At 43.7% G+C, this 25327-nt stretch overlaps 1 pseudogene; it reads left to right on the top strand.

Annotated features, from left to right (window-relative positions):
- Nucleotides 1-2237: 2237 nt before the first annotated feature.
- On the top strand, nucleotides 2238-18138 carry LOC111964295 (insulin-like growth factor-binding protein 4; annotated as a pseudogene).
- Nucleotides 18139-25327: the final 7189 nt, after the last annotated feature.

The following is a 25327-nucleotide window of genomic DNA, read 5'->3' as shown; positions in this document are numbered from 1 at the left end:
ACCAAGAGACTTGGATAGAAATTACAAAAGGTATTACCAAAAAGCAATGATGGTTCATGTGGGGATTTGTACTGAATATAAATGAGGCCCACTACATCAGTAAAGAGGACTACTGATGTAGTCCAAAATAGAAAAAACGTACATTCACTGTGCGAGACTAGACGTTGATATCTTGCAGAACGCTGAGACATTTGTTGCATACCCCTGTCGTTTTCTGCTCATTTATCAAGAGAGGAAGGAAGGAATCTCATCGCTAACAACACGTACCACCCACCTGAGTGGTAATACCCTGCCTAGTGAGGTTTGGCCCACGGCCCATGGCCCAGCCTATGGCAGCAGGCCACCAGTCTGAAGAATGAAAAAAAGAGGGAAGGAAAGCACACAAAGGCATTACAATACATGCTGGGTTACCATGGTAAAACACAAGCAGAGGAACATAAAAGAGAATTGGCGTCGTCCCAGCCCTCTGTAAGCTTTGGAACCAAATAGTTGTGAATGAGAAAGAGCCTGGACACACACATATACACATACGTACACAAAATACACAGACACTAACACACACGTAGGCGACCTACTAATTTACATTCTCTAATTTACAAACACACACCCACAATCGAAACACTCCCAGCTAGCGGTCTAGTTCAAAGTTCCCTCTGTTGGAAAGGGGAGGCTTTTTTAAGACCTGTGGGGGCAGGGCTACTGCGTGGACGGCACTGTCAATTTGCCTTTTAGACCTGCCCCGCACAGCTAGTTGGAGAGAGAGAAAGACAGAGAGAGAGAAAGATAGAGTGAGTTTATTTCACTTTTGTTTATTATCTATTTCACTTGCTTTGGCAATGTAAACATATGTTTCCCATGCCAATAAAGCCCCTTGAATTGAATGGAGMGAGAGAGAGAGTGATTGAGTAAAGGGCAGATGCAGAGGGAGGAAAAGAGGGATGCTGGTGCCTAATGGACTCGTCTTCTCACACAACACACACACTGGCCACGCTAACCACGGCCATGTGCAGGAAAGGGACATGAGGTTGCCCAAGCGTTGTTATTTCAACAATGCTTTGTCATTAGCTGGAGGTGTATGTGTGTGTGTCTGTGAAAGAGAGTTTAAGATGGCATGGAAGTGCGTTTTCCTTTAATCCCCTTTGTGTGCATATGAATGCTTTTACTGCGAGTGAGAATAATAGCTTTCTCAGATAGTTTTCTTCGTGTGTGTGTGTTTGTGTGTCAGTGTCAAGTGCAGTTCAGGCTAGTGGTATTTAGAGAGAGAAGAGAGAGGGGGGGGTGAAGAAGAGAGAGAGAGGGGGTAGGGGTTAGTGGTTCAAGGCAAGCTATTGTAATGATGATTAGCATGTTTGTGTCACAGTCGTTGTGTTAGGGTGAAGGTGCTGCCAGCTCTTGAGTCTGAAGTGAGAGAGGAGAAGGCTTTAGTTACATATTTTGTCCTGTGATTCTGTGTTATAAGGGGACAAAAAGTGAGATACTCATTTGTGAATATTCAACAAGGGAAAGAGAAAGTGAGAGTGGGTAGAGAGAGAGTGAAGTGTGTGTGTGTGTGTGTGTGTGTGTGTGTGTGTGTGTGTGTGTGTGTGTGTGTGTGTGTGGTGTGTGTGTGTGTTTGTGTGTGTGTGTGTGTGTAGTGTGTGGTGTGTGTTTGTGGCAGCGTGTTGCAGTCTTCAGCCATTTCTTCCCTGCAATTCTGTGTGCAGCATTCAAGATTGAGAGAGAAAAAGTGAGGGAGAGAGTATGTGTGTGTGTGTCTGTGTGAGGCATGATGAGAGACAGCAAGAGAAAAAGAGAGTAGGAGAGAGAGAGGGAAGAGAGAAGAGAAGAGAGAGAGAGGGAGAGAGAGGAGAGAGAGAGAGAAGCGTTAGCCTGGCATTTCTTCCCTGTGCCTTCAGCCCTCCTCTCCCCTGAAGAAGGAGGCGTGTCCATTGGCCAGCAGTATAAATTCCAAGAGAGAACCACTCGTGAGAGCCATTCTCAGGAGCAACCCATTGCATCACCCCATATGGAGAGAAATTGCTACTCGACTTGAGAAACTTGATGCCCCTTCCCTCACCCTGGACATTGGCAAACCACAGACTTTTCTCTTTGCACTATAAAGAGGCTTCATGGGCTCTGTGTGAATTTACTTGAAGGGACAAAGACTCACCTAAATAGACTTTGTTCTACTCCCCACAATAACCACTTTGTGCGACTCAGAACATTAAAGACTTTCGTCGCATGGGAGAGCAAGGACTAGATATTTAGCATTCTTTGATCTACCTGCATTTTTCCAACCTCCCAAACATCCTAGGGCTAGGAAATCGAGCCTAAAAAAGGGAGGTAAAACAGCGGGGACATTGTGTTCCAACTCCTGCCAAAACCCCTGCCACCCGAACACCAACCAGCGGGCAACATCAAAGACCAAACCCTCCAACCGCCTCCCTCCTCCTCCTTACCTCCAAAACTAAAGCAGAAGACCTAACAGTTGTGGGTGAGAGAGCAGAGAAACAGAAGGAATACTAACAAAGAACTGCGGGAAAGTGCAAGAGAATCGAGGTAGCAAAGATTTGAGATCACGCCTTCGGGACTGCCATGGTGCGAGGTGGCGGTGGGCTATAGCGCCGCCCTGCTGGGGCCTGTGGGGGGTGGGGCCCTTTCGCTGGCGACCCTGTGTCTGACGGAGGAGGCCATCCGCTGCCCGTGTGTCTGAGGAGCGGCTGGCCAGCTGCAGCTGCCTGATGGCAGCTGCGAAGAGACGGTGAGGGAGGCGGGCTGCGGCTGCTGCCCCACCTGCGCCTGGCCAAGGGGTGCACTGCGGGTCTACTCGCCCGCTGGGCACGGGGCTCCGCTGCTACCCACCCGCGGAACGTGGAGAGGCCCCTCCACTCGCTCATGCATGGCCAGGGAGTGTGCACCGACGAGAGGATGTGGAAGAGAACTCAGGTGAGACAAGAGGAAGGGTGGTTGTGGGATACCGGTATCTTTAACGCTTGTCCACTGATGTGGCTGTATTGCAGGTGGAATCACTGGTGGTCACCCTCTGTTAAAAATGGGGATGCATTATTCCCACCTTCTTTTCTTCAGTTTGCGGTCCACTCTCCATATTGTATTTTAGGCTACTGTACGCAACACCTTAGTGGCGCATGGCACGCCTACCCAGAATTAGGACACCCTCAACAATAGCCTCAGTCGTTTTCCAGGTTAGTACTGTATATAATATGAGTACTGTAAAATCAAGCCTGGCGGATGGTTGGTATCCTCTCACACTCTCTCTTCCTCTCTCTCCCTCTCTCATGTTGGATCATACTGGTCCGGTTGGACCATACGCAGTTAAGAGGGCCAGGGTGCCGGGGCTGGGCCAGAGTGTTCTCTCCTGCTCCCTGTCTTACCTGAGCTGGGAGGGTGTGGCAATGTGCGCTTGTTTGCTCTAATCTCCGCTAAGCCTCGGCCAGAGCACACACACCAGCTCTTCACGCATGGCCTGACCGAGAGCACACAGTCCCCCGCTGTTTTGCGCCCGGCCGTACACAGTAAAAGGACACCTTCTGCCTTAGACAGAGCAGAAAAGCTATCGGTCAGAGAGAGAAGCACTGTGGGGATAGTATGGCTGGGCGTGTGTTGTATGGAAGTATCAAATCAAATGTATTGTCACATGCGCAGAATACAACAGACCTTACAGTGAAATGCTTACTTAAAGCCCTAACCAACAATGCAGTTAAAAATAAAAAAAAAAAATAAAGTAACAAAATAATAAAGAGCAGCATTAAAAGAACAATAGTGAGGCCATATAGTACAGGTACAGGTACAGAGTCAGTGTGCGGGCTCGGTAGTCGAGTACAATGTGGAGTTATTAAAGTACTATGCATAGATAATAACAGAGAGTAGCAGTAGTGTAAAGTGTGTGTGGTGTGGGGGGGGGGGGCAGAGCTAATAGTCGGGTAGCCATTGATTAGATGTTCAGGAGTCTTATGGCTTGGGGTAGAAGCTGTTTAGAGCTCTTGTACTAGACTGCATCCAGTACAGCTGCCATCCTAGTCATAGAACAGTCTATGACTAGGGTGGCTGGAGTCTTGACAATTTTAGGGCCTTCCTCTAACACCGCCTGGTATAGAGGTCTGGATGGCAGGAAGCTTGGCCACAGTGATGTATTGGGCGTACGCACTACCCTCTGTAGTGCCTTGCGGTCAGAGGCCGAGCAGTTGCCATACAGAGATTGATGCAACCTGTCAGGGTGCTCTCGATGTGCAGCTTAGAACCTTTTGAGGATCTGAGGACCCATGCCAAATCTTTTCAGTCTCCTGAGGGGAAATAGGTTTTGTTTGTGTCCCTCTTCATGACTGTCTTGGTGTGCTTGGACATGTTAGTTTGTTTGGTGATGTGGACACAAAGAACTTGAAGCTCTCACCTGCTTACCATAGCCCTCGATGAAATGGGGCATGCTCGGTCCTTCTTTCCTGTAGTCCACATCATCTCCTCTTGTCTTGATCACGTTGACGGAGAGGTTGTTGTCCTGGCACCACCCGGCCAGGTCTCTGACCACCTCCCTATAGGCTTTCTTGTCGTTGTCGGTGATCAGGCCTACCGATGTGGTGTCATCGCCAAACTTAATGATGTGGTTGGAGTCGTGCCTGGCCATGCAGTCATAAGTGAACAGGGAGTACAGGAGGGGACTGAGCATGCACCCCTGAGGGCCCCCGTGTTGAGGATCAGTGGTGGGATGTGTTGTTACCTACCCTTACCACCTGGGGGGCGGCCGTTAGGAGGTCCAGGATCCAGTTGCAGAGGGAGGTGTTTAGTCCCAGGGTCCTTAGCTTAGTGATGAGCTTTGAGGCACTATGGTGTTGAACGCTGAGCTGTAGTCAATGAATAGCATTTTCACATAGGTGGTATTTTTGTCCAGGTGGGAAAGGGCAGTGTGGAGTGCAATAGAGATTGCATAATCTGTGGATCTGTTAGGGCGGTATGCAAATTGGAGTGGGTCTATGGTTATTGGGATAATGGTGTTGATGTGAGCCATGAAAAGCCTTTCAAAGCACTTCATGGCTACAGGCGTGAGTGCTACGGGTCGGTAGTCATTTAGGCAGGTTACCTTAGTGTTCTTGGACGCAGGGACTATGGTGGTCTGCTTGAAACATGTTGGTATTACAGACTCAGACAGGGAGAGATTGAAAATGTCAGTGAAGACACTTGCCAATTGGTCMGAGCATGCTCGGAGTACASATTGTGGTAATCCRTCTGGCCCTGCGGCCTTGTGAATGTTGACCTGTTTCAAGGTCTTACTCACATCGGAGAGCGTGATCAAATTTCCGTGCTCTATGTGTGTGGGTTTGTATATGTATGCATGTGTTTTTGCGTGTGTGTTCAGTGTATATGTGTGTGTGTGTGTGTGTGTGTGTGTGTGTGTGTGTGTGTACGTACACTATATATACAAAAGTATGTCACCCCTTCAAATTAGTGGATTTGGCTATTTCAGCCACACCCGTTGATGACAGGTGTATAAAATCAAGCACACAGCCATGCAATCTCCATAGGAAACATTAGCAGTAGAATGGCCTTACTGAAGAGCTCAGTGACTTTCAACAGGGCATGTCATAGGATGCCACATTTCCAACAAGTCAGTTCGTCAAATTTCTGGCCTGCTAGAGCTGCCCTGGTCAACTGTAAGTGCTGTTATTGTGACGCGGCTCAGTCGCGTTGTTGCACAAAGTGAGATCCATAGAGAAATGGTTTGTTGAGATCGGTGTGGAAGAACTTGAATGGCCTGACCTCAACCCCATTGAACACCTTTGGGATGAATTGGAACGCTGACTGCGAGCCAGGCCTAATCGCCCAACATCAGTGCCCGACCTCACTAATGGTCTTGTGGCTGAATGGAAGCAAGTCCCTGCAGCAATGTTCCAACATCWAGTGGAAAGTCTTCCCAGAAGAGTGGAGGCTGTTATAGCAGCAAAGGGGGGACCWAYTCCATATTTGATTTTGGAATGAGATTTCAAACGAGCAGGTGTCCACATACTTGTGGTCATGTAGTGTCTGTGTGAGTGTGAACTRAATGTGAATGTGTGAGAATGCATTATAAGTGTATTTGTATATATTTGTGAGTGCACGTGTTTGTGTATTGATGAGGCTGCAGTATACTGTATGTGGGCGTATGCACCATATGTATGAATGTATGACCATCTCTGTGTGTATCCTGTTATCGATCTCAGCATGTTAATACGTGGTCATGCGTGTTGTATTGCAGGGAACTGTGTGTGTGTGTGTGTGTGTGTGTGTGTGTGTGTGTGTGTGTGTGTGTGTGTGTGTGTGTGTGTGTGTGTGTGTGTGACAAGAGGAGGTAATAAAAGCTGCCTGTCTGCCTGTATGAAATTACTCTGTAATGGAGTGCGGCCAGTCTTAGGCTATTAGAGCTCTCTGCAATCAGTAATTCATTCTCACTCTCTTCATGGCCCCATTCCTCCTCCTCCTCTTCACTGGCACTGCAGATGTCTGACTGACTGACTCCTCTTTTACTGGAGATGTCTTGTTCACTTCCCTCTGCAGACATCTTGATACAACTCCTGTCTTTTTCCTCTCACGGTAGTCACATTCTTCTTCCTACTGCAGCAGCAGAGGTCTGGTTCCACTTTAACAGMTAATACTGTATGGCTTATCTGCTATTCCTGTTCCATGGTATTCTTCAGATTGCAGCAGATGAAACTGTTCCTGCTTTTTAATTCTTCTTCTCTCCCCTTCCAAAGCAGGGGGAACTCGTAGGCAGTTTTTCACGGTGGCGATTTCCATTATGCCAAAGAAGTTTAGTAGCSATCGTAAAAACGCACCACGAACGAAGCAATTCACTCATTTGTTCCAGATCTCATCCACACTGATTGTTCCAACATCGCTTGTTCCACCAGCACCGCTGCTGCCGGGACCTCCAACGGTTATCGGTAATGAAGGTGAACTATTTCCCAGTTCCAAGCAGCACAGCAAGGCAAGACTTTGGACAGACTTGAACAGCCCTCAACTTCCAGGCTTCGTCTGACATGGCACCCTATTCTCAGGGCTCTGGTCAAAAGTAGTGCTCTGCTTTAGGGAGAATAGGGTGCCATTTTGGATGCACTTCCAGAGACTCAAGTCTCCAGTCGTCTCCAGCACTGCTGCATCAGTTTCMGCCTGGGCCTGGGTGAGTTGCTGCTCCTCTCCCCCCCTGCCCCGGAGCGCATCGCCCACCGTCCAGCTCTGCTAGGATGAGCTCATCGGCACGCTTGCTGCCAGAGCAGAAATGAGAGCCTTCTGCTCTGTGCGAGGCCAGCCTAGGTTAGGCCAGCACATAGCGTGACTAAACGGAATCAGAGAGAGGGGGAAAGCTGTTTAGTGCATGATAAAAGGTTGACTGTCTTGGTTTTGGCTTCGTACTGTCCTCTGCATTGCTTAATCTAGCTGAATGTTTTTCCCTAAACATTGTTTACTGACTGACTTCGACATCCACACCATTGTGTTGTCTGTTTGAGGCGAGCAGCGCTGAAGCAGAAGTGGGCTAAAGTGTGAATGTTCAGCGGTTTGGGAGTTCTCGTAAACTCTCTCAACAAGATAGGGGGTGTCAGCGATTGATGAAATGCTAAATGGTGTCGAAATGTTTGGATGTTTTGTTTTCAGTGTTCTGGAATCCCACTATCCCAGTGTTGAGCTTTGGTTGACCCCCCCTGGGTCCTGTCATGAAGGAAAGTACCCCCCAACGTAGCCCTACTCAATAAGTCTTACATCAACACTTCGGTGCAGCGCCTTTGAAACCCCATGCACCAGAGAGACAGGAAGAAAAGGGAAAGAGAGAGAGAACAGAGAGAGAGGAAGAGAGAGGGAGGAAGAGAAAAACCCAAGCCACAAGTATACGAGTTCCTTTGTGGCACATTTGCCGGGTTTATCCATTATTAAACCGAGGGGTACATCTCCTTGAGACGCTTCCCGCACTGCCCCAGACCTAGCAACAGTGAACATGTCTGATAAAAATAGAAGAGGGTTTTTAAAAAATGGAACGGATTCCCAAAGAAAAGGACACCGTAGGGGGAAGGTGTATGACTGATCCTGAATTGACAGTATGTGTACAGATGAAATGCTACCATCAAGCAGCAGTCCCAGAGACTGAGACGTTGCCTCATATCCCAAATGAAACGGTCAATACTCAGAATATAACATTTTCATAGGTTCTGTCAATAAACATTTCCCAAAGCTAGCCTGCCATTTCCATGGACCGACGCACAGACCATTTAAATCTGAGGAATACATCTACTGTACTTTTACTTTCCTTCAAGTTCAAAGCTGCAGTATTCGTAAACTCAATTTCCATAGCAACTGTAAGTACTGGAGTACAGTCTGCATCTTGTCATGTCCTCCTTCCTTAATAACTGATTCTTAGAAACGCTCTCTCAATTCTAATTCTTAGAAATCATTATGAGGGCTTGGAATCCATTCAAACATTCCGACTGGGTCTCCTTTGGTGTCATATTCAAATGCTTCACGAACCTTTTAAACTTGRGCATGTGTAGTATTTACAAGCAGATACAGATGTCAATGGAAATGTCATTACTGAAATAAGGTGTTGCGAATGCCATTCACGCTGGTGATAAGCTTAAAGGAGCTCCAYGTGTCTGATGCACAGTATGTATCTGCATTTTAGGAAGGCCTATCAGTGGCACTTCTAGTCGACCATCTGTTCTTGTCAACCATCCACAACTCTTACGATGTGAGGAAAACACTTGTCTGTGTGCTCACTGGAATTATGAAACTGATTCAATCATTTCTCTKTGGCCAATGAGGATATGTTGGGGAAACCAATTGCAGATGTCCCTGATGGCATGTTTTGRTCATTATTTGCTTACTTTGGGTATTTATCCCATTTGTACAGCTGGGCCTTCTGCAGCAGAACTCAGTAAATGTGATTAGCTAATTGATCCCTCCATGGAACCATGGATTTAGGACCCCCTCCTGGTGTTGGAGCTGCGGAGACAGAGATACACAAGCAAACCAACTGACGCTGAGTAACAACACAGAGCGATGGTGAGCGCTCGCTAGCTGGCCGTCAAATTCAAATACGCCTAATCTTTCGGAGCACRGTGAAATCAAAGTCCCTCGAACTGTGTGAGTTCATGTGTGAACGTATTAAACAGCAACCGCTCCCATCATGCTTTGTTTCGAAACATCCAATGCAAACACTTATATTACAAACATCTGGCAGGGGATTCAGCCAATGGTGCATTGTTTGAACAGGCGTTCATTAATTTTGAATTGAGCCTGTTGTTATGTATTTACGCACGGTTTGCACACTAGAGCCTCAAATATACTGCAATCAAAATGTGCTTAATCACTACGAACAATGTTGCTATTGGCACGAGYAGTGTGTTGCTGTARTGTTTTATGTTGTTGTATTTTGGTGCGTGATCCTGTTTTGTGGGATATTCTTACTGTGGATGAGCAAAAACAACCCCAACCAACCAGTGATTATGGTTCAGTTGTTATTTCATGGATAATTCATTTTGGCCCACTTTTGTGGGGTACCTACCTCTATTTATGGCTGCTACATGGTTTAAGCAGAGAAGTCAAATGAAAGTTGAAAAAAAAAAAAGTGAAGGGTAGTTGAGCACTACCCTTTTTATTGTAATAATGTCCACATGTATTATTTTACAGTATAGAAATATGCCACACAAAGCACTATGGACCAATAAGCTTAAAATACCCCCCCAAAAGTGGAGGGTAACACTTTAGTTAAACAGATTGTACACATTCTTGCTAATGCCAGCWTACATATAGAGCAATGAGTTGACATAGGATATGCATGTGGGAGACAAGTTGTGTCAAACGTGCACTATTTACATTTAAGCGTGCCAAACGCCCACTGTCTCCTCACCCAGATGTCCACTGACGCAATGACGGCTGACGATAAGCATCTCGCTAGCTGACATACTATATTGCTATATAGTGTAACAAAGTCCAGCCTACGGAGCAAGACATGTCCCCCAGGACAGTGTTGAGACCAGTACACATGCTCCATCCAGACTCCCAGTGACAGCTGCAACTGRAACATTGGAGTTCCATSCCACTCTCTGAACATCTGTGGGCTGGGAGTGGGAACACACCACCAACATTCCCTGGCAAACACCTCACTGGAGGAARGCTAAGTCRGAGAAAATGACTGAAAAATGGTTCGCAACTCGGTCGGTTGTAGACTAGTCTGCACTAATTCAATCATATGATGGAAGATGACGATGGTTTGAGGGATCCAGCGGGCTCTTGAACACACATTAACTTTACATGAACCTCCCTGTTGACATGTTCATGGCCTTTGGTTTTTAAACGCTGTCAAAACAGAGGGAAATGATAGAACCTTTATCAGAACAGTCGTAAAATCGAGTCTTTCTTTATCTTGGCTATGCACCTGTGGCTGGGGTTGGATGCGAGTGCATACTGCACACTGTCCATACCTGTGTTCTTCATCATAACTCTTGACAAAGGAATCTAGCTGAAATGGTTGGCCCTGGATTTTTTTTCTGTTTGTTTAACATTATAATTTTGAATTAAAAGAAGATTATACTTGGATTTTTTCCTGGAGTGCGTCCCACCTTTTCTATTCCTCATCATTGCAGCCTGCCTTGTGCCTTAGCCTGCCYGTGTTTGAAACTGAGATGTTGATACAATCCACCCGAAACCACACAATGAAGCAGCAGCTTCCTCCCCGGAGAACAGAGGTGGCAGCAAACAGGACATGGCACCMCTGACCCACTTTTAAATAACTTTGGGCTTGTATGAAATGGCACTCCAAAAGAGYATGGATTCGTCAAACCGCTAAATGGCAAAAGAGGGAAAGAACAACTTATGAGGAGACGGGAAAACAGCTGAAGTTGTACTGGGTCTGGCAAAAAGTGCTGATGAGTAAGGCCAACAGAAATATACAAACCCCCAGTCAGCAGAGCACAGCCTGTCAATCAATTTCAGAGCAACTCCCTCACCTCAACCTCACGTAGAGAGGTACGGTATAGAAATGTAAACCTCCCGTCTCATTACTAAAATATGACTAGAATAGCTAATGGCAAAGCCYTTTACCCCAAGTCTGAAACAGAAAAAGGTCACCTTACCTCATGAGTTGTTCAATAACAAAAATAACTTCACAACAAAACCTGTTGAAAGCTAATTGCTATTTAATCCTAATTACAGAGTGAATTCCCTTGGAAAACGTGGAAAGGTCAGAGAGGGCAATGCAGAAGATCTGACTATGAGAGAAAGTAGGATCCCAGAAGCAACTGGTATTATGCCACACTGACGTGAGACGCCATTMGAGCTTTGATCTTTCCAGTGATCTGACAGACAAAGCCCAAGGCAGCACTAAAGCCCAGGCTCTGGGTGCTATGGTTGCAGTGCCAACCCATGAAATGCCACAGGTCACAAGCAGAACAGCAAAGAACAGTTGGTGGGAGAAAAAGTTGTTTGGGTTACCAACCAACCCTGCAAAGGCCACAGGTGAACAGTTAAGCCAGAACAAAACAGCTGTAAATCTTTCCACACTCCATACCTTTGCCCACCGGCATCTTGTGACACTGCAAAATACCCTCTTCCAATCTCCATCTGGCACAGCGAGGGTTTCTTTTGCTGTAGGGGAGGTGGAGGGGGGGGGGACGACGACGACAGTTTCCTTAGGAAACAGCTGGCTGCCTGCAGGGCCAAAGAACTGGAGGATTGTTGCAAGGTAAATGTGGCACAGGCCACAATGGGTAGGCAGGCAGTGAGGAGAGAGGGGGTAGTCATTTCAAATGCATCAATAGCTCTCCTTTGCAGAAGTATGGTGCCAGTGGTTAAAGGAAGACCAAGAGAGCTGAGGTCCAAATTGAGATTACTGTACTTTACCCCCCTGAGTGGAAACACCACTGTTTGTCCTTGATGCTAAGYCCGGTTCTTAGCCTACAATTCCCCATTGTGTTATTGTGTTTTCATCAAATCAAATGTTATTGGTCCCATACACATATTAATGGAAAGATAGCTCTGTGTTGGTATGACAACATTTGCGTTGGGTCAGATCAGTAATATGCTGTAAATTAGGTACATTAAATTATAAATTTTCATGCAATCAACAAATTGCGTAAAGCCTCTGAGAGGCAGTGTAATTTACAGAGAAGCCTGTCAAATGGCATGGTCTATTGTTTTAACTCTTGTGTTGTGACACGTATGATTTGCGACTTTGTACGGGTTGGGATTGCGAGTCTTTCATGTGTTGTGTAGGTTGTAGCTYTAGAGGTTACCCTTGTAAAAGAGGTCTCTTGACATTGATAGGACTTACTGGATAAATAAAGGTTTAAATAAAARGTCTGTGACTTGTAGTGCTGTGACTCAATGTTAACTCTTGTGTCCCACAGCGATTGACAGACAGGATGAGATCATCCCTGAGCACCCCAATAACAGCAACATCCGCTGCAGTCCCCAGGACAAGCGCTGCATCCAGAAGACCCTGGCCCGCCACCCCGCCAAATCCACCAATCAGAGAAGCAATAACGCCAGGGAGGAYCCAAAGGCTGCCCTGGTGAGCGCACCAACCACTGTTCACCTCCGTATAAGAAAAGATTACACATAAAGATGACCTATAGGAAAACATTACATACGCACATTTAAAGTATTTGAGCAGGTGCTGGATGTAAAAAATAATGTCGCCCCATAACTTTCAACTAGTCTAGTTGAGTCTAGTTACTAGACCGACACAAGTCTAACAGGTGTTTTCAATGACTATTTTACAGATCAAAATCCATGAGTTTAGCAGTCAGGTTACAAACGGCATGTAACCTATTCGTTATTTGCAGCACTCAACATTTAATGGTCATCTCATGAAACGTAAMCCAGGTGTTCACTGAAACCAACAACAAAGGGTAGTATAAAAACTCTTTGCCATTTCCAGATACCTACATGGACGTATATGAGCATATGTAACGGATGTGAAATAGCTAGCTAGTTAGCGGTGGTGCTCGCTAATAGCGTTTCAATCGGTTACGTCACTCGCTTTGAGACCTTGAAGTAGTGGTTCCCCTTGCTCTGCAAGGGCCGCGGCTTTTGTGGAGCGATGGGTAACGATGCTTYGTGGGTGTCAGTTGTTGATGTGTGCAGAGGGTCCCTGGTTCGCGCCCGGGTCGGTGCGAGGGGACGGATTAAAGTAATACTGTTACACATACATAGGCGTACATTTCCAAACATCTACATGGGCCGCACTAGCCTGGGTACCAGTCTGTTTAGATAACCTTCCACTCCTTATTCTCCGTGTCATATGCCAAAGATTAACATGACAGGAGTGGCAAGGAGTGGAATGATAGCTGAACAGATTTACGACTAATTCCACTGGTTTTCCTCAGGCTCCATGTCGTGCTGAGCTGCAGAGAGCGCTGGACCGACTGGTGTCCAACACTCGCACTCACGAGGATCTCTACAGCATCCCCATACCCAACTGTGACAAGAACGGAGACTTCCATGCCAAGCAGGTTTGTCGACTGACAAGTAGTCATTATCCCACTGTTATCATATATTAATAATATCTATATTATTCAGGAAGTACTCCTTGACATACTCCGAAATGGCACCTTATTTATTCCTTATACAGTGCACTACTTTTAACCAGAGCCATATTGGGCACTACCAAAAAAGTAGACCACTATAAGGAATATCGTGCCATTTTGGATGCAGACATTTATCCAGGTAGTCTGTGGAGAAGGTCTTTAGCAAGCGAGATCCGATCATCTATCATTCACTCGGTCTGGTATCAGACAGGCACATAAGAACACACCACGCAAACAATCCCCTCTAACATTGTCACGGCTCTATTAGCCAAAACACAAAATGTCTGTGTAACAGCATTGTTTTATGTGAGCATTTTCTCCTGCCAAGACTCTACATCTACAGACAAGCAGTGATTTATCAAAGAAAATTCGCGCTGAACCGTCTACACACAACACATTGGTTAACCTAAAATGGTTGACAGTAATCGCTTCATTGCTGTGATAGATGTCATTAGCTTTTCGAAGCAATTATTTCTTGCTATGTCTGAAATGGGCGACTTTGTAGATAAGACTGGGACGAATCTGAGAACATGGAGCTAGATAAGGCTTGTTGCTCTGTAGAGCTGAAAACGCTACAAAGCAACAGGCGTAGCAGAGTCAGTCAGTGATAAAAGGCTTACCMTGCCAAGGGCATCAGAGTCTGGGGTTAGGCTTGATTGTGTAACACAGTTAAAGTACCCTCGTCTGCTCGGTATAGTGTGTAAAAGGCATCTGTTTACTGTTTATCTATAATTGCATTGTGGTAGAACTTTACGGCACCCTTTGTGAGCATAACTAAGGTTATGAGAGGTCATCTGGCATCTTTTCATTGCACAGGAGGAATCTCAATAGRAAAGTTGAGCCAAGCTGATGGGGTGTTTCAAAACCACCCAAGGTTATGTACAGAAACTTATCACTCAGTGGTTATGATTCATACAACTTTGAGTTTCTATTCAATTGATTCATATTCACACTGGTGAGAATGAGGGGCTTGAGAGAAAGTTATTAACTAAGGGAACAATGTCAAATATAACAGTGGTTTGATTTTTAAGGTACCTCAGGTTTGAATTTTAAGGTACCTTAAAGATGGAATCCGCAGTAGGGGGAAACATCGCCACTGGCCGCCGTACCACCGTTGTTATTGTTTTTGTTTCWGAGCTGAGGAGAGTCGTGCAGCATGGTAAAAAAATKATTGCAGTACATATTGCTCTCTTCTATCGTGCGTGCAATGATGTCCGAGGATGACAAAAAGTGTTTGTTGTTTGCAGTAACTTCTTTGTTGTTGTAATATCACAAACGGACGTGGATCTTTCACCATTAAGTAATCCAGCTTTAAGGGCCCTAAGTGCTATTAAGAAACTGCAATACCTTATGTCAGAGTTCCTGTGGTTTTCTGAGCCAAGTTTTCTGAGCCAAAAATATATATTTYGTTGTTGCACATAAAATACTATAGAATCACCAGGAAATCAGCTCAAAGRGAATTTAATTTAGGAAATATGTGATCGTATCACAATGTAATCAAGGTTTGAAATTATTCTGTTTTTGTCAAAAAGTATATCTGTTTGAGATTTTTGCGGGCAATTTTGCCAGTGTACAAATTATTTATAACTATGGTTCCACCCCGCCGCGCATCCTTTCAGAAGAAAAATCGGTCCACGGCTGAATGTATTTGGGCACCATACCTGATGCCATTTATCTCTATCATATGCTTATCATGCAATAAGAGCCATTGTGCTGTGACTGATACCTGTCTTGTTTCTTGTGTCTAACAGGTGTTTTCAATGACTATTTTACAGATCAAAATTCATGAGTTTAGCAGTCAGGTTAACAAAAGGCATGTAACCTATTCGTTATTTGCAGCCATCAACATTTAATGGTCATCTCATGAAACGTAACCCAGGTGTTCACTGAAACCAACAACAAAGGGCTTTGTTGCCATTTCCAGATACCTACATGGACGTATATGAGCATACATGGGCGTCATTCCAAACATCTAAAGTTGAAGTCGGAGTCATTAAAACTCATTTTCAACCACTCCACAAATTTTTTGTAACAAACTATAGTTTTGCAAGTCGGTTAGGACATCTACTTTGTGCATGACACAAGTAATTTTTCCAACAATTGTTTACAGACAGATGATTTCACTTATAATTCACTGTATCACAATTCCAGTGGGTCAGTTTACATACACTTAGTTTACCCAGCCTTTAACACAGCATGGAAAATTCCAGACATTGATGTTATGGCTTAGAAGCTTCTGATAGGGTAATTGACATCATTTGTGTCACGCCTGGCCTTAGTTATCTTGTTTTCTGTATTATTTTAGTTAGGTCAGGGTGTGACATGGGGGATGTTTTGTGTGTGTTTGTCTCGTCTAGGGTGTTTGTATTGTCTAGTTTTTTTTTTGTAGAGTTCATGGGGTTGTGTTTCAGTGTAGGTGTTTATGTAAGTCTATGGTTGCCTAGAATTGGTTCTCAATTAGAGACAGCTGTCTATCGTTGTCTCTGATTGGGAGCCATATTTAGGCAGCCATAGTCATTAGGTAGGTTGTGGGTAATTGTCTATGTGTAAGTTGCCAGTGTCTGCACTTATTTGTCTTGTATAGCTTCATGGTCGTCGGTTTGTTGTTTTGTATAGTTTGTGTAGTGTTCTTCGTCTTTCTTAAATAAATACAAATATGTATTTATATCACGCTGCGCCTTGGTCCTCTCTTTTCACCCGAAGACGATCGTGACAATTTGATTCAATTGGAGGTGTACCTGTGGATGTATTTCAAGACCTACCTTCAAAACTCAGTGCCTCTTTGCTTGACATCATGGGAAAATCAAAAGAAATCAGCCAAGACTTCAGAAAAAAACATTGTAGACCTCCACAAGTCTGGTTCATCCTTGGGAGCAATTTCACAAACACCTGAAGGTACCACATCATCTGTACAAACAATAGTACGCAAGTATAAACACCATGGGACCACGCAGCCGTCATACCGCTCAGGAAGGAGACGCGCTCTGTCTTCTAGAGATGGTGCGAAAAGTGCAAATCAATCCAGAACAACAGCAAAGGACCTTGTGAAGATGCTGGAGGAAACAGGTACAAAAGTATCTATATCCACAGTAAACGAGTCCTATATAAACAAACCTGAAAGGCCGCTCAGCAAGGAAGAAGCCACTGCTCCAAAACCGCCATAAAAAAGCCAGACGACGGTTTGCAACTGCACATGGGGACAAAGATCGTACTTTTTGGAGAAATGTCCACTGGTCTGATGAAAGAAAAATATAACTTTTTGTCTATAATGACTATCGTTATGTTTGGAGGAAAAGGGGGAGGCTGGCAAGCCTAAGACACCATCCCAACCGTGAAGCATGGGGGTGGCAGCATCATGTTGTGGGGGTGCTTTGCTGCAGGAGGACTGGTGCACCTCACAAAAATAGATGGCATCATGAGGGAGGAAGATTGTTGGATATATGAAGCAAAATTCAGACATCAGTCAGGAAGTTTAAGCTTGGTCGCAAATGGGTCTTCCAATTGGACAATGACCCCAAGCAAACTTCTAAAGTTGTTGGCAAAATTGCTTAAGGACAACAAAGTCAAGGGTATTGGGAGTGGCCATCACAAAGCCCTGACCTCAATCCCATAGAAAATTTGTGGGCAGAACTGAAAAGTGTGTGCGAGCAAGGAGGCCTACAAACCTGACTCCAGTTTACACCAGCTCTGTCAGGAGGAATGGTCCAAAATTAACCCAACTTATTGAGGGAAGCTTGTGGAAGGCTACCCAAAAAAGTTTGACCCAGGTTAAACAATTTAAAGGCAATGCTACCAAAATACTAATTGAGTGTATGTAACTTCTGACCCACTGGGAATGTGATGAAAGAAAATAAAAGCTGAAATAAATATTATTTCTATTATTCTGACATTTCACATTCTTAAAATAAAGTGGTGATCCTAACTGACATAAGACAGGGAATTTTACTAGGATTAAATGTCAGGAATTGTGAAAAACTGAGTTTAAATGTATTTGGCTAAGGTGTATGTAAACTTCTGACTTCAACTGTACATGGCCGCACTAGCCTGGGACCAGTCTGTTTAGCTAACGTTCCACTCCTTGTTCTCTGTGTCATATGCCAAAGATTAGCATGACAGGAGTGGAAGGACCGGAATGATAGCTTAACAGATTTACGACTAATTCCACTGGTCTCCTCAAGCTCCATGTTGTGCTGAAGTTTTCTGAGACAAAAATATATATTTCGTTTGTTGGACATAAAATACTATAGAATCACCAGGAAATCAGCTCAAAGAGATTTTAATTAGGAAATCTGTTCCCAGGTATTCCCAATGCATACATAGAGAGGCGTATGTGATCCGTATCACAATGTAATCAAGGTTTGAAATGATTCTGTTTTTGTCAAATAGTAAATAAACTAGTATTATAATTTGGCTTGTGACTGATACCTGTCTTGTTTCCGTGTGTCTAACAGTGCCCAGCCAGCACGTGACGGCAGCAGCGGGGAAAGTGCTGGTGTTGGCTCGACCAGAAAGACGGGCATGAGGCTGCCGGGGCCCCTGGAGCTGGCGGGGGAACTGGACTGCCACCAGCTAAATGACTGCAACCATGAGAGAGTGAGGAGGGGACCGGCGGGGCCCCTGGTAGGCCAGGGGCTAGGGCTTAGGGCCAGCCAAATTCTACTTGTGTGCTGTTTAGTTACCAACTACATGGAGAGGAAAGGACTTACCTAAAGCCTATGCTTCGACGTGAGGCTAAACGGTACCTTGCTTGATATGAAAAAGATAAAAAGGAAAACCATAGAATCTGAGTCTATTTTATTATTTGTTTTGTTTCCGTGTGTGAGTGTATGTCCTGTATGCATCTTTTTTACAGCATGTGTGTATTTTAACGATTTCGGTGAAGTGGGGAAGATGCCTCTCTCGCTTTAAAAAAAAGGTGGCAAACCAAAGGAGCCCCCGAATAACAGTGTTGTACCATCATTACTTGCTCAACAAACAGACAACATATTGGTTTTGTGCTAAGGTCAGCTTGAACTCTGATTTTACCATCTTTAGCATCTTTTGTAAACAACAAAACAATAAAATTTACGCATAGCAGTTAAGGATGTCCCTAACATGGCTCGCAGCATCGACCTCTATTCATTCGCAGCAGATGTACGCAAAAATATCGAATTACTGGCGAATACAAAAAAAAAAAGGATTTAGAGGTCCCATATTCTGTGGTGAGGGCAGCAGAAGAATTATCCTCTAATTCGAACACTGATAAGCCCCAGTCATGCTTTTCAACACACACCTTGGGAGAAATGTGATGAAAAGAGAGATTACTATCTATTTTGAAGAGGAACATACAAAAGGAGGACTATCAGTAACGCCAGTCTTTTCATCGAGAGCGAATGTCTCACCCAGATAAATCAGATAGGGTATGATTAGTAGGGTTACCTCATGGGTAATCGGAGACCCCTCATTGGCTCATCCTCCATCCTCCCTGACCCGCATCCCCCTTCTTTTGACTGGAGATCTCTCCCTGGCTTATTTGTCCCAGGGGGAACTGGCAGCATAGCTGGGGCTCACGCTTGTAACTGACATGATAGGGCATAATCCTTGTTTCTCCAGCTGGGGCTGAAGTGCTAAGACGCCAGTGCTGCTGCTCTCATGTTTGTATGAATATGCTTCTATATACAGGATTTCTTTCCAACCAAGAGACTGCTTGTTGGCAGTATTGTGTAGTTTATAGTGGTGCTATACACTCATTGTGCCAAAAATGTTTTTTCCCCCTGTGCTTTTTGGGGGATTGTTTTTAGAAGGAGATGAGGGGGACAATCTTAGAATGGCCTAAATGTGTGACTGACCACAAATACTGTCTAGCTGTCACACAAATATCTCCAAGTTTTTATACTACATTGATGAAATAAAACATCCAAGTAAATACACAGATATCAGTGGGAGCATTACTATAGTTAACCGCCTGACTGTTTCATGGACTAATGTAGTGACTTTGCATGATTGTAGCATGTGTGGCTAGTGAAAACTTCTTACGGCTATAAGAGAAGAGGACTTAATGACTGCATGATGAAAAAACACGCTCTAGACAGCCTTTGTAATTGCTAGCTAGTTGAAATGTTTGGAGAAACATCAGATGTCTATATAATAACATTAGAAACCTCACAGAGAGATAGCATCATGGTCATACATGGACTCCCTCCAGTATAAATAAGTGAAGACCCTTGACTTTTACTCTGGCAGAGCCAGTTATCAGGTTTGACATCATCGATGAAGCAGTATATGAGCCAAGGAATCATTGATTTGTATTATTATGTTGACAAACTTACTGGTGCATCATACTCTACATACCGTCCACATATACTACATGGACAAGACTGTTAACATCCCTACAGCGATTTGATTGTACTGTATTGCAAATGGGTGKAAAAGATCATGATTGGTTCCCTCGGGCTATGATATATGATGTGATTGGTTGATTGACTGACTCAGGCTAAACCTGTGGACCACAGGGAGTACAGGAGAGAAGACAACCCTTGAATACAGGACAGTCTGATCAGTGAGTTCAGTGAGGTCGGTCGTTTGTCATTTCTAGAAATGGATAGTGCACTTAATCCTCCCCTGAGAGAGTTGGGTTACTAACTGACTCCAGGAAGGATTCATCTCGCCTGGACATTCATTATTGGTGTTAACAGTACACTGGCACAGTTAGCTTCATGTAGAGCGAGGCGAGGGGACAGTGCCGAGGGGGTAAACCAGACGGACGTGGGCAGCAGTTGCCCTGCTTCCTCTTTCAAGAACTGAAAGAAGAGTGCAGGACAGGTTGTCCGAAAACTGACTCCTACAAATGATAGGCAGCTCTTTTTGTCAGCAGAGATGTGAGTAGATAGACTAGAGGGAGAGGGAGACAGTGTGAGTGATAGAGCGCTAGAGAGTCCAAGCTACATTGGGATTGCACTGATTTGCTCTCACAAAGCCACATTGTGTCTGTAAGGCACACAACTTTTACCATTCACTCTTTCTCTCACGTACCCCTCTGGTTTGACAGAGGAGCCTAGAAGTCATTCAAKGCCTTTCCTCGGGCTGTTATCCAGAGCAGCAGAACACATACTGTAGCAAGTCCAACTAAGCCCAACATAGCAACGCCCTTCATCATGGTTGTGCTGTCATTGCTACCATGGGTAGTAAATGTTGGGACAGAAACATCTCATTTCATTAGGCAACATTGAACATTCACACCTCCCAGCCCGGGGACAAAGTAGATAGAAAACCAGCTGTATTACATTGCCATTCAGAATCACAATATCAAAGACATTTGGGTCGATGTGTGACATGACCTGACATGAGCCAGGCCAAAGACAATTATTGCGGACTTAGCCAACTGTACTGTATCTGTAACTTGCTTCCTTGTAAAAAAATATATATAATTAAAAAAAAGTTATCCAAAGGATCTATGGGATATTGTATGGTAATACTGTTGTAGTTTACCTAGCAGTCCCTCAATCAATGACTTATCTTCTGAACTAATTACTAACCTGTAGACATTTACTTAACCTACATATGGTAAACTTTGACCAAAACTGTGACCAACAAACAAACATCCCCAGTGGGCTGGTTGAACCGACGTCCAGTTATGCCTGCTTCTGGGTCATTAACCTTGRCACTGAGCCTCTTGATGATCACTAATAGTTCATATTAGCTTTTTCTCAATAGACAAGTCCCTAAAATGTATTTTTGGCTCTCTGAGGCTATTCAATAAAACGGGATGCTCTTACTTTCCACCACATTCCACCATGACATCCACTATTCCCCTAGACTACATAAGAGCAGTTCCACCCCAGMAGCCCCCAATAAAAAGCCCATCTTCCAAAAGCTGGTCATATTTTAATTGTCATTGTAAAAATGTCTTGTTCTTAACYGTAATCACACATAACTTCAACAAAGCTACTGATGTCATTCCCAACTAGAAAGACATAGGAAATGGTATTAAGGAAGGAGGATATACTGTAGCTGATGAGTTGATTGTATTCCAAACACAATGAAGTGACATGAACAATCAAAGGCATCTCCAAAGATGTAACGAGGGTAGTTTGAGGCATGAAACCCCAAAAACTATAGGAGGGCTTTGTGTACATTACATTATATTCCCTTGTCATGTACTGAATGAAAAAACACTATACATAAATCTAAGGCCTTATCTTTACAAGCAGGCTGTCATTGTAAATAAGAATTTGTTCTTAACTGACTTGCCTACTTAAATAAAGGTTAAAATAAAGTCACATGAACATTCCATTTCTGTGCTACTGTAGATATTATCTCTAGGTAAAATAGTGCTGTGTTTCAAGTCAATGGTCCTGGTTTTCCTTTTGGATCCAAGACCTTCAGTGTTTAATTTACATTCAACTGTGTATACGTACACTATATTACTTGATCTCTAACTTTTGCTCTACTGTCTTTGTATTTCTGAGGGATATTCCTGTTTGCCTTGGACTTTACCTGTTAATTCTACTGTAAAAAGATTCAAAGTAACTTTTGCATGTGTAGCCTAACTATATACTGGGTTTAAACATGTCAAGATCTTGTATATGTGGTCCAGAACAGGGCCGTGCTTTACAAACATTGAAGAACATGCACCAAGCATTTGTGCTTGTTATGGAATACTGATTTGGTTACCTTGGAAATGTTTACTCTATGAGAGAATTGTATACATTGTGTTAGATCGAATGAAATCATAAACGTGTAGCATCTGATCTCTCGCCTGATTCTTTTCCTCTCTAAACGGCTGCATGRCATGTAAAATATTCCACCACACAGGAGATACTGGGGCGGCAGGTAGCCTAGTGGTTAGAGCGTTGGACTTGTAACTGAAAGGGTGCAAGATCGAATCCCCGAGCTGACAAGGTTTAAATCTGTCGTTCTACCCCTGAACAAGGCAGTTAACCCACKGTTCCTAGGCTGTCATTGAAAATAAGAATTTGTTCTTAACTGACTTGCCTAGTTAAATAAAAATCAAATACTGAGTTAAGGGAAAGTGCATACTGTGCTAAGTGTAGGCCATACTGATTGCACAAGAACTGAGGGTGCACTTCTAAACGGGTTGTTTCAATCATTATGTCTGGACCATCAAAGGCTAAGAAAAACATMATCTCATTACTATTTTCCAGGTCCACCACACAATCATAGCTACAGGTCAACCAACCGAGTCAGAACGGCTGAAGTTCCTGTCAACTGAACATCTGAAAAATCTCAAGAATGTATTTTGCCGGATGTAACTTTTGAAGACTTGTTAACAGAAATATATTTTCTAACTCCACTTAAATATACACGTCGTTAACAGTAATACTCAAGGCATGTCCAACGAATACCGTAGGAATGATACATCATAATAATGTGACTGCCATCGCTTCTAAAAATACCTGCATGGTCCACCACCAGAGTAAACTTTCATGGCTGCTTAGTTCCACTGCCCGAGTCTATTGGTGATCCCTACAGGCTTAAGAAGAACTGAGCCTGAATCAGAATACCCCAGAAGTTTCAGAAAAAAGTCCTGTGCCTAATCGAAAATGGGAAGCCAATAGGGATTTACGTGGAATCCTCTGCTTGATTTAAAATGGGATTGGACTTTCCCAGCCTGCAGGCATCCAGAATCCCAGAGCTGTGCCTAGGAGGCCTGGGGGTGTGTCAGTTAAGCCCTTACATCTGGCATTTAGTCTAGGGGTCATCCATCTCTGCACACTTCTGCCCAGTACATGAACAATAGGCTATATGAAATACTTATGAAATATAATGGAGTACTGCATAACAGGTGCCACACATCAAGTAAGTGATGCAGTGATGGAGGTCAATGTACGCAAGCTGGCCTATCCATAGATATCGAACAGTGYTATCTCAATGGGCCTATCTAAATAACTGTCGCAGATAAAATAAAGTTTTTTTCTGTATTCAAGGTATTTGAACTGTATTCAAGGTCGTGTTGGAAGACAATACAAATAGAGGGTCACACCATGATCAATAGCCTGACAAATCAAACAACAAGTGGATTATGGCAGAGCCATAAAGAAAAAATGACAAAAATGTCAATCCAGGTCAGAAGAGGCTTACTGTGTTATTATAAAGATGGCAACAARCAAATAAAGCATTACTGCTGACATTGTACAGATTGCAAAGAATGTGAGCAAGAATGCAAAGTATTTGAGTTCTAACATTCAGTGGCGATTTTAGCATGTAAATCTTGGTGGGGCAAAAACAAAAATGAAGCAGTGGGATGCATGCCATCAAAGCCACTACACAACACAACACTAAATAATACATTAATTGCACTTTAACGGTGACCACAAACTGTTAAGGCCTACATAAAGCTGTCCCAACAGCAGTCCCAACACCTTACCACTGCTACACCTGGCGATCAGCGGAGCCTTTGCTGGCAGCGAAACAGTTAATTCAGCCTCATTTACTGCCTTTTAAAAAACAGAACTGATTTGGCTGACTTGCTAAAAACAAATGTGGTTCCTAATGACAATTGAGATATACAAACTATGGAATAAGGTGATGACAAGCAGATAAGAGGCAATCTGTAATTYCGATTAAGATATTAATGAGCGAGCTAGGATGGACGTAATCAATATAACTATTTGTTTAGCCCTTTTGAAATGTACAGCGACAAAATTCAGAACATGGGCCATTCTTACAGTGTTCTCCCTGTACACCAAGTCAGAACCATAGGATAAATAAAGGGAGCATATAAGCAGACAATGAAAGCTCTTACAAAATTCGATGATTACATTTCTCTAAAACAGGTTATAGGCTACATGTGCACCACCAAGTCAGAACAGTAGGCAAAATGGGGTAAATAGACCAAATTATTAGGGTGAGGCACATGGGCTACTATCAGCTTACTACACAACATACACTTAGTATTACTTTCTTAGCTACAGTATACATACAGTTGAAGTCGGAAGTTTCCATACACCTTAGCCAAATACATTTAAACTCAGTTTTTCACAATTCCTGACATTTAATCCTAGTAAAAATTCCCTGTCTTAGGTCAGTTAGGATCACCACTTTATTTTAAGAATGTGAAATGTCAGAATAATAGTAGAGATAATGTCACACCCTGGCCTTAGTTATCTTTGTTTTCTTTATTATTTTAGTTAGGTCAGGGTGTGACATGGGGGATGTATGTGTTTTGTATTGTCTAGGGGTTTTTGTATGTTTATGGGGCAGTGTTCAGTCTAGGTGTATGTATGTCTATGTCTTTACGTTAGTTCCTTGTGTCTGCACTTTCGTTTTATAGCTTCACGGTCGTTTGTTGTTTTGTATAGTTTGTCAGTGTTCGTTTCGTTTTCGTCTTCTAATAAAAGAAGATGTATTGTTATCACGCTGCACCTTGGTCCTCCTCTCTTCCACAATGTTACGACGATCGTGACAGATAATGATTTATTTCAGCTTTTATTTCTTTCATCACATTGCCAGTGGGTCATAAGTTTACATACACTCAAGTTTACATACACCCAAATTAGCATTTGGTAGCATTGCCTTTAAATTGTTTAACTTGGGTCAAACGTTTCGGGTAGCCTTCCACAAGCTTCCCTCAATACTTTGGGTTAATTTTGGACCATTCCCCCTGACAGAGCTGATGTAACTGAGTCAGGTTTGTAGGCCTCCTTGCTTTCCTCCCCGTCCGCACACGCTTTTTCAGTTCTGCCCACAAATGATCTATAGGATTGAGGTCAGGGCTTTGTGATGGCCACTCCAATACCTTGACTTTGTTGTCCTTAAGCCATTTGCCACAACTTTGGAAGTATGCT

This window comes from Salvelinus sp. IW2-2015, linkage group LG1 (genome assembly GCF_002910315.2).
Source record: "Salvelinus sp. IW2-2015 linkage group LG1, ASM291031v2, whole genome shotgun sequence".
Lineage (NCBI taxonomy): Eukaryota > Metazoa > Chordata > Actinopteri > Salmoniformes > Salmonidae > Salvelinus > Salvelinus sp. IW2-2015.
The sequence above is the reverse complement of the archived record's forward strand: the minus strand, read 5'-3'. Positions and strand labels throughout refer to the sequence as shown.